Source organism: Anas platyrhynchos, chromosome 4 (genome assembly GCF_047663525.1).
Source record: "Anas platyrhynchos isolate ZD024472 breed Pekin duck chromosome 4, IASCAAS_PekinDuck_T2T, whole genome shotgun sequence".
Classification (NCBI taxonomy): Eukaryota; Metazoa; Chordata; class Aves; order Anseriformes; family Anatidae; genus Anas; species Anas platyrhynchos.
In genome coordinates, this window is record NC_092590.1 from 45,921,283 (window position 1) to 45,932,090 (window position 10,808).

The following is a 10,808-nucleotide window of genomic DNA, read 5'->3' on the forward strand; positions in this document are numbered from 1 at the left end:
ATGTGATTCAGGAAAACAAACATATAAAAAAATCAGTGTTATTCAAAGACAGCTAACTGGTGGATTTATTAGTGACCAGTCAATATGCAGCCTGCTCTGCGTGACATTTGAAAAAGTATTTCAAAATTTCATTTTAACACATACTCCACTAGTAATGAAAAATGTGCTGTCACTGATAAGTGGCCTTACCAGAAGAGTTTGTGGTGAAAAGGCTTTGAAAGAAGGAAATGGAAAGGGTATGGCCTTTCATTACATTAGGTAAATCTATTTGACCACAGAGAGGTTGAGACTCTGCTGCTGAGGTTACAAGCTAAACAGGCCATCAACTTAATTAATGTACGACTTTTCAACCAAGGGCACATTTTAGCTACACCCAACGATCAATGTAATTCCTTTACAAGGTTAACCCTCTGCCACCAGAGCCGACTTTGGCAGGTAGCCCGCGAGCAGCCCGGCACCACTCGCGAATCTCTCCTAAACCACCTTGGGGGAGCAGCCAGTTCTCAGGCTGCGGGCGGACAGCTGCAGCCAGCTGCACGCCGAGAAACGCAGCCCCCAGCCAGGCTGCGAGCTCCGTGCCAGATGACTCTCTTCCCTCAGAAAATGGTGGAAACAGCAGCAACTCCACTGCCTTCAAAGCCTGCCCTCCCCTCCCCTACCTCGAGTGAGAAAGGTGGCCAAAGCTGGGTGATTAACCAGAAGATGTTTCCCACAGTCTGCCAGTAAGCACATCCTGTACTTTGATAAGTACATTATCCTATTCTTCAATTCTGCCTTAAAATCCCATTCTTCTGCCTGACAGCTCCTGTCTCGCATACAAATCCAGTATTTTGGACTCCTGGTTGGGAGGCTGTCACTGGGCTCTTGAGGCTGGAAACTGTTACTCACGCAGAAGGCTTGTTGTGAAATCTGAAACCAGGTGAAAATTCACCGTTTCCTCCTTTCCTCCCTCTCCCCAGCCCAGGGGCTCACACCAGCTCTGCAGAAGCTTTTGCCAAGTTTTTGGGAGCATTTGAGCACACCTGGGTTGAGCCTCCAAAGCCAAGGATGTGTAGATGTTGACAGAAATTATGCAAAGCAAATGCAACCCTCCCAGACATTTCACATCACCTCTGCTCCTAGTCACTCCTGCTATAGTCGACACAGCCTCCTTGGTCGAATGAATACTACTTTTAAAGCTGTATTCTGATCCACTTTTGTTGTTGGCTAGAAACGCACACAAAATGTGTGCCTTTCTCTGCTTCCAAATAGTTTCATAAAACTGAAGTTTGGTGACATTAAGCACAAGAGCACCATTAAACCCAAACCACCTCTATGCGGTAAAGCAGAGGCATTTTCTGCACACACCAGATACCTGGTGCAAAACAGGGCTTGGCTCATATGCTCCATGGTCACCCCTCACTTCTCCCTCTGGAAAGTCCTGGACTATGGGCCCACATCAGAGCCCGTGTGCCCTGGCTCTTAACTCTTAGATTTCCTAATTTCACTTCAAAACACTGCATCCACTAACTTTGTGTGAAACCTATAGACCATATTTAGCCTACAGCATCTACCTTCTTAGGCAAGATATTCAAGTTTTGATTTGTAGGCATTAAGTGACAGAGGCACAAACCCATATTACAAAGGGTACTATCTAAATAGAAGTTACAGACATGATAACTATAGCTGAGGCATGGGTGCTCACCGCCCTTCTCTCTGAGACACTCACATTCGGAACAAAACACGTTTGAAGATCATGAAAGGAGGTACACAAGCCTAAATGAGAGAGGAAATCCAGTACTGTGAACAGAATTTGCTTATGCTATTAGTCATTTATGAAATAATTAGTGTTATTTATATGTTATCTCTACCACACTGAACACAAACACTGGAATTGTTTCCTATATTTCTCTCTTCTTGTACGGTATTTAAAAACAAAAGAGAAGTTGGGGCAATTTGAAAATCTTTTCTCATCTGCCAGCATCCCACCTTCCTACACCATTGCCACTTGCGTTTCAGCAACCAGCACCAGTTTCCTTTTTTTTTTTTTTCACTTTTTCTTTTTTAAACACCAGCAACTGCTTTCACGGAAGCGACTGATGGTCAGTTGCCTACTTCTGTACCTCTTCACACTTGGGCAGGGAGGGCACTTCCTTTACCTTTGGCTGTTCACTGCTGTGTCCCCTCTACATCACTTTTCTCACTTACACTCCGAACAGCATCAGCATTCACCCCTACCTCTCCCTCCCCTCAGGATCACTCCCTACACTCTCCACAGCAGGAGGAAGGGACACAGTGCTTCCACTGTGCAGCCTCACATCACAAGGGCACAGCCCACCAGGCAGACTGTGGCATGGGGCAGGTCCCCAGTGAACATCCCATAGACAAAATGCAGGGAACTTCTGTCTCCTTGCACAGTTAAGTCTGCTTTAGCTTGCCATCTTTGAGAAAAGGGTGATGGGACTTCTGTGCCCGAGGAGTGATGCCTGCCTGGACTAGCAGTGCAACAGCAGCACAACCAATAATGACAGACCCAGAGACCCAGAGCTGGGGTTAGATCAGCTGCAGACAGTTTTTTAAGGATTTCCTGTCATAACCTCACCTCCTTTAAAAGCACATTTGCATGTAAATGTGCTTTTAAAGCACATCTCTGTATGTCACTGAGACTGGCTTGGTCTGGGAAAGCCAGGTAGCAAATGTGATCCCACTTGGAGCCAGACCTTGCTTTCTTTTCAACATAGTAAGAATGGGTCAGACAAAGCATCCTGATTTACTCAGGTGGAGGGATTTTTCAGAGAGGAATGGAAAAGGAGTGGGTGCGGTGGCTTATGCTAATTATCATCTATTTATTTTGGGAGATAAGCTACTTATACATGGTATGTTTGGTTTGGATTAACTTGGGCAGACACAGAATGACTGTCCACAGTTTGACCTTGACATGAGTAACTGGCCTTTGGCAGGGAGGGGGGACATTGACAGATATTGCCTGAAGAAAGGGATCAGTCACAACCCCAACTGCTGCAGAAGTTGCTCTGGGCAACAGATCAGTGCTGGGAAACACTGGCTGGAAACGGCAGAGGGGGCAGGGGAAAAAACACAAACCTTGGTAGGAAAAAAGGGAGAGCGGGGAAGAGAGGGTTGATGTGGGGTGCAGACACCTCCTGTTAATATAGTTTGGTTTGCAATGACAATGTTTGTACCGAGCTGAACTCGAGGACAGGAAGAGGGAGACAATAGCACAAGGCTGCTGCATTGTTCATCGAATGTGCTCTTTTCTTTCCCCTTGGCTTACCCAGCTGATCATTATGTAACCGATCAACTGGGCTAATTTTCAACCTGTCCAGGATATTCTCAATTATGTATTCTTTACAGAATGTCGTGGCTTATTTTTAAAAGGTCCAGAATATTTCCTGTGATTAATGTCTGGATTAGTCGTTGTTTTACATGGTATATACACTTGGGTAACAAATCTTAATCCCGACTGAAAGGGCAGTTCAACATGAGCAAGCTTTTAATTTAAGTATCTTAACAAAGGGATTATATATTCTTCCCCTTCCTTACAAATCTTCAGAGGAAAAATACAGCGATGGCAGATGAAGTGGGGCATGAAACACATATTGTTTTCTGTTCTGGGAAGGTCTGCTTAAAAACTGAGCAGATTTCAAAATGACAAAACAATTTTTCCTGGCAAGTTTGGTATCAGGCTTTGTTTTGCTAAACCTGATTATGTACTTTGGCTCCACAGCACAAGCATATGTTCCAAACCAATTTAGTCCCTGCTCAGAAGGAGTCTCCTTATTTGTCCAACAGCTTCGGAAATCATTTTTTCATGCTGACTTTGAGTGACCGTTTAGCACACACTGCAAAGGTATTCCAGGGACAACAGACCTCTGCAGCAACTGAATGTCCAATTCATGCCTCTTCTTTTACACTTCTGGTCAAGTTGCTTTAATAAAGCTTTCCCTTTTCTTTTTAAACCTGCTAGCTGTATCACACGGGTTCCAAAGGAAAAAATCTCAGACTGCATTGACTATACTGTAAAACATGGCAGACATGGATAAAAGGGATGAAAAAAAAAAATTATAATGGCCAGGATTTCAAATATAGCCCTCATTTCCATGTGTTAACACAACACAGAAGTCTTCATATGTGCAAAACTCAGAATTAAAGATATAAAAGATGCCCAGATCTGCATATCCTTTCCCATAACCTCTTGCAAGATTTTGGCTATTCTGAGACACTTCTAGTGTTCTGTCTAGTTCAGCTTCCAATTCCCGAATGAGACTTGTGTGCTACCTTCAGGCAGGAGGGACCAAAGGAAAAGATTGATGCACAAGTTTCACTAGCCAGGACCATCCCTCACAGTCAGCAGAAAACTTTTTCAGATTAAGTGCATTCTCATATTGGCAAAGCTACTAAAATTCTGTTGGATAGTTCTTTATCTTTTGCAAAGGCCCGTTCATCCACACTAAATGTTCCCCTTCACTGTTATTCATGTATTTCCCATACACTAAATATTTACAGGACGTCTTCCACTCTGAGAGATATCTGCAAGAACAAAACACAGTTGTGCTTGCTATGAGAGCAATGCATCTTAATATGGAGACCCAAGAAAACCAAACTAACAACCACTAGCACAGTTGCCTGGCTTGACTAGACAAAGGAAACCAGTTTCTCTGGGACCAGCAAAACAGTACTAGCAGAACTGGATCTCTCTGTGTGTAAAAAATCATGGGGCACCAAAGTGGCTGGCACTATTAGCCAGCTTTGCTGTACTTTCTGGCCAACGTGACTATCTTTGTCAGCTTAGGAAAACCTAGGCTGGGCACATTACCAGAGGCTTAAGACTCACAGTTGAGCTGGAGACCCCTTCCCTGGCAATTTCATTGTCACAGCAGCGTCACCACTGGACCTTATCAATGGGTTGGACAGGCCACCCAAGATAACCCATAACAGGAGGCAGAAGCAGTGCATACCAATACTTTTAGCTACGCACAGTGACAGTGAGCAAACAAACTCTATTTAACACTTTGTCCAGTGCTAATATGACTTGGCTAATACAAGAGATTAACCTCTCTCTGCTTCAAATCGCTCTTCCTGCAAAGAAAAAAAAAAAAAAAGTACACCAACTTGCATACCTCAGGCAAAAATTTTAAGCAATAGTGCTTGTTGACAGATCGGCAATATAACGTATCACACTCAGCTTTCCTTGCTCAATGGGAATGACAGATATTTCAGAGTTTCTGATTGTCTTTCACCAGGACAAGCAGCCCCGGCACAAATAAGGTTGCTTCCTTTGCTTTCCCGTGGAACTGTTTCTGGAAGGAAAGGTTAAGGTGTTCAGCGCTATTAGCTACTATGACTGGTGGACGAAGAAGGCTCTTATTAAAAAAAAAAAGAAAAAGAATATTTCCAAGGGTACTAAGAAGTCTCAGTTTCCCAGATCCCTATGATGGAAGGGGATGGAGGCAGGGATTTGTCATGCAGAGCAACACAAAAGCTTCACTCCTTAATTAGTGCAAGATAACCTGTGGGTACAGGATGGAGAAAATCCAAAACAAGTCCTACCATCCTCAGCTCCACAAATCTGAGCACCATCAAGCTCTTGCAGTGTGATCTCCAAAGACTTCAGGAAAAGCCATGTAGCTTACATGAGTCTTCCATAAGAGGAAAATCACTCAGCATATTTTCTTGAAAGCCACTTACTGGTGGCTGGTCACATTTACAAGAGATCAGAATAAGGTGTCTAGAATAACAGTCTTCAACAGCAGTGCCAACACACATCTTTGCATGAGATTACAACTTTGATTAAAATTTCTAGGCCTCCCTCCATTACCCACGATGCCTTCTGCCTCCAGGTGCTGAGCTGAGGGGTACAGGCCTGTCATACTGACAGTTTCTCAAATGTGACAGGTTTCTGCTACTCATGCGTGAACTCACTCCAGGATCTTCTTGTAACGTTATCAGGCTGAAATAAACTCTTTTAGTCTGAAGTAATGGATTGTGTTTCCTTAGGCTCAGGAAAGAGAGGCCTGGAATAGATAATCTTTTGTTGCTGCCATAGCAGTCCTACCCCGGGCACCCTCTGGGGACATGACAGGGCTTTGCACTCAATCAGCTTCCAGCTTGCAAAATCTGGGTGGTCGACCACACAGCGCCTGCTGCAAAAGGCTCAGCCATTCCTCTGGTCCAGGAAAGTCCATCCCTGTGCTGTGGCTTCTCCCAGAGAACAGCATTTGGACAAGCCAAGCCCAAACTGATCTTCTGTAGAAGGTCATCAAAGGAAACAGGACTAATGGGCACTTAACTCTGTCCATTAGGGCCAACAAGGTTGCACTCATGGCAATAGTCTCAGCAAGCTGAAAGTAACCGTAGTCCACTTTTCTCAAGTCCAGTGTGACATGACAGAGCAAGCCCACTCCTTACCCAAACTGGATGTCTAGAAGCAGCAGGGGTCAGGCTGACAAGTCCAGTGTGGATCAGGAGAGGACATGGTTGGGCACAGGTACACCTATGATGTAGCTCAAGCTCATCTCTTCATCAGGTCCTGACAACTGTCATATCTTGGGACATGAAGTGTTCCTTGAGATCTTCCAGAAAGAGTTCAAAATGCCAAAGTCATTTCCAGCCCAAAACAAACCTCTCAAATCAGACAACAAAAGTGAATTGTAGATATACACTATTTCACTTCTTAACAGCTTTTGTTTTAAAAATATTCCAGAATTGTTGTCACCAAGAATATATACTATAGTGTTACATGCTCACTATGTGACTACTCTGATCAGGAGGACTCTAACACAGCAGCCCATTTGTCAGTCACTGAGTTTTACCACTTCCTTTTCTCATCAGTTCCCTCAGTATTTTGAGGAAAGCCTTTAGGTGACCATCTTGGCTCATTTTCACATTTGACAGCATACTGAAGTATGAATTCTGAAAGCAGCAACCACTTGTCACAGCTACCTTTTTTTTTTCTTTTTTCTTTGCTCCCCCATTCCCAAATTCTCCATTTTGATTATGCCACTGGGCTGCCACAAACCATAGAGGCAGCTTTTATTTCTTCACCTGATATTTGGTAGGTATTCCAGACCCATACTGTCCTGACGAAGATCATTTGCACTTTTGGCCCTAGACTCTCTGAAGGTGTAAATAGGTCATGATCCAGTGTGCGTAAGAGTATAGAAAATTCCACTAAGTCTGACAGGAGGTTTACCGCCTCCTTATCTAGGCTGTAGTATCCAAACAGCTAACTGCATTAGGCAGTCCTCAGGCAGCTAGCTCACAGTCCAAGTTACAAAAGTCCATTGGTCTGACCAGAAGTACTCAATGCAGACAGGTAATGATTACCAGCTCTAAGGAACAAATACTGTCCAAATAATAGAGAGCTGTCATATTGCATCTATCAATATCCCACAGTTTCAGCTGTTCTTGTAAGGTTCATCTTCACCCATGGCGATTGCTAAGTCAGAGGCAACACCTTGCCGTAGCTATCTCCAGTTCTGACAGGACACCTTGATATTTTCACAGTACAAATAAGCAAGCTGTTAAGTCTAAGCTTTTCTAATAACAGTTTTCTCTTGGATGGAGTGAAGGAGGAAGAGGAAAGGGGAATGTTATTTCAATATCATGGTTGTGGTTATACACTGATATCACTCTATTCCCTAGCTAAGTTTGTCCCATAGAGTAGAAGGGTCAATAGAAGTCAATTTAATTAGTTTTCCTACATGGAGTAACTATGTTTGTGTGTTAAAGATCTTGCCTAGCAGGTTTAACAGCTTGAGATTCAAAGCCTGTAGGACAGTCAAGTGAGACAGTGACACAGAAGTGGAATTTGAGGACAAAGGCAATGGACCAGCCCTAGATGAATGACACCTGCTTCCACCATTTATTTTAATTTACCTTGAATATAAGGTAAGAAGGAACTTTTCACCAGAAAGTGATGAAATTTGTCAAGACAGTGTATGCAAGCATGAGACTGTACAACTACGTGCCCTATAAACTTAAGCACAGTTATTTACATTCTGCTTGTTTTAACACTTCCGTTCAGCTGCTTGTAACATCAAGCTTTTCTTTTTGTTCAGATAAACCCATTTCTTCTGGAGTGTTACTACCAGCCGACGACTTTATTTCATAGGTAGCTGCATTCCAGTTCTGAGTGAATTGCTTCTTCCAAAGCAACTGTGTTTAGCCAGCATGAATTGAGAAGTGCTAGTGTAAGGTACACGACATGGCCTACCTGAGTACATTCAGTCAGACTGTAAAGAGATGTGGGGTCTCCTAGACCAGGACTAGAAGCTTTTGCTCAAGGAAACTTGCTCAAGGCCTGCTTATGTGAATGGGCAAGATGGGGTTGTTCAATCTAATACTGATTTTCAACTTTCTACTGCTGTAGCACTTAGACACAATTCTCCCTTGTTAATTAAATGCAATTCCACTCTCTACCAAACACATATTTATTTCTAAGCATTTGTTTTTAAGCAATTCCAGGAAAGAAGCCCTCTTGCCTGTTCTTCCCCCTCCATCAGAACCATCTCCCCCTCCATTTGCCAGAAAGATGCCTTTTAATTCTGACCCTCCACGTATCTCCAAGCTAATCCACAAACTGCACTGAGGGGAAAAAGCATGACAGCCCTGCTTGGGGCCCAGGGCGGTGAGCTTTGCAGAGACCCTTTTGTTGTCCCCCAGGTAGGATGTTTAGCTCTCCATCCATGCAGCCCAAATTCCTTTCTCACCACACCCAAGGTCATTTTAATGAAAATTCCAAAGCCCATGCCAGGGGGATAGAATTGCTCCTAATCCTTCAGCAACACGTCATTTGATCCCCAGGCCCACTGGGGTTATTATTGTGTGTCTGCAGAGCACAGCAAAGCAGACAGGAGTAGAAAAATGGCAACCGCTGCAGGAGATCCGCTTCCCTTTCCCAACCTTTCTTTCAGATGGCTTTTTTTATTTTCCTCCTCCAGAGCACATTCACTGCCTGCCAGTTTTCAAGGGATAATGCCATGTTTTAAGTCACCCTCTGCCATTCCCTAGAAGCTGCACAAGTTTTTAATGAAATTAATGAGGAAGTTTAATTTTAAAGGCAGATTGTTTCCTCTGGTTTGCATTTTAAAAGGAACTGCATGTCTGTGTGGTCCACGCCTTACAGTACTGTACTGATGTTTTACATCTGTGCTCAAGCACTGCTTTAGCATCATGAACAACAACACAAAAACAAAATTAAAGCAAAGTAGCATTTTTGGCAACATATATAGAGGAGGAAAAAGGAGCTAGTGAGTCCAGTACAACTACATTTTTTTTCTGGAATTCTTCCCACATTGATCCACGGGCCTGTGTTTTATCCAGACAGCTTTTGGTAGATAAGGTTTAGTTCTTCTTTGGTTTACTTTCCACCCCATGGCCTATCTAAGCACTACTTCCCTTTCCCTATCATGCTGAGATCTGGAAATCCACTGTGTCCCTGCCTTAGGATGCCCCAGGCCTCACACACATCTGCTTGCCTGTTCTTATTAGCACCACTTGCCTCTCTGGCACAGAGATTTCAGACATTTCTGCCCCTGCCAAGATGCACATATATAAATTAGCAAGTTTCTTCTCCTAGATTTAAATACTTGTAGGGTTGGGCTCACTAGCTATTTACTAACCTTTCATCTCTTCCCAAAATGTGAAAATTTCCAGTGTGTTTCCTACAAGGAAATAGGAGAGGGAATTTCCTTCCATAGAAGCAATACTCAACTTACATAAAGGCTGTGACTACTCTAAAACGTACTACAAAAAAATTTATGATTTTCATTAAAATTTGCCCACTTCTTTTCTGCTACCTTTCACTTGAAAATCCCAAAGCTGGGCACAGCTGAGATGGGTATCATTATATCAAAGAGGAAGTGGTAGCATAAGAAAGGCAGCTGCGTGGCCTGCTGTGGTTGAGGCAGGAACAGATAGCAAAGCTTTCAATCCAGGCCGGAAATATATCCCAGCTTTCTCTACACCTGATAGGGACTGTGAGGGAGCAGTACCTTGAGCAACTCCTCTTCCAAATAGCTGCCCAAATCACATTGCTCTGGGATGAGGGGTAAGCAGAAAGCTTTGGTACTTTTCTGAACACTTTTGATCATTTCACCGAATCTGCAAGCACATAATTTTCTTCACTGCAGTCAGCTAATTGTGCATTGGCTTCACTCTGAACTGCTAAAGAAGCATTGTTCCTACAAGTTATAGAAACACAACAGTTAAAGGTACTTTGTCCCATACCCTAGAAGGTAGCACAACTGAACCAAGCTAAGCTTCTCCAGCTGCTCTTCTCAGTGCAAATCCTGTAACGTTAATGTTACCTTTACGCAATTGATCCTAGCCCTCATGCCACCCCATATTCCTAACACTTGATAAACTTCAGAGGAACAGGTTCAGCTACACTGATTATTTTATTAAGTTTTCTAAAGTGAATTGAAAATACAAACTTGACAGTATACTGGCAAACTGATGGTCCCTTATGACAGAAAACAGAAGTTATTATTGCACATGCTATCAAATAGACTACTGTATTGCTACCAAGGCCTAAGGAAGTCAGTTTATTTCCCTATAATTCTTTTTTTTTTTTTAATCTCATTTTTTAAAAAATCAGAGTTGAGTCACATAAATATATAGACTTTAAAGTATATTTACTGAATGCCCACCCACCACCACATCTTTTGTCCACGTATGGAGCTCACCGTGCATATTATCTCTCCCTTTTTAACTTAGTTTCATTCACTACTAGCTTTCCATAACAATATTATCCTGCAAATCATTCTTGTTTTATGTGATATACTTCACCGTTAGCTGTAAAAAAATGG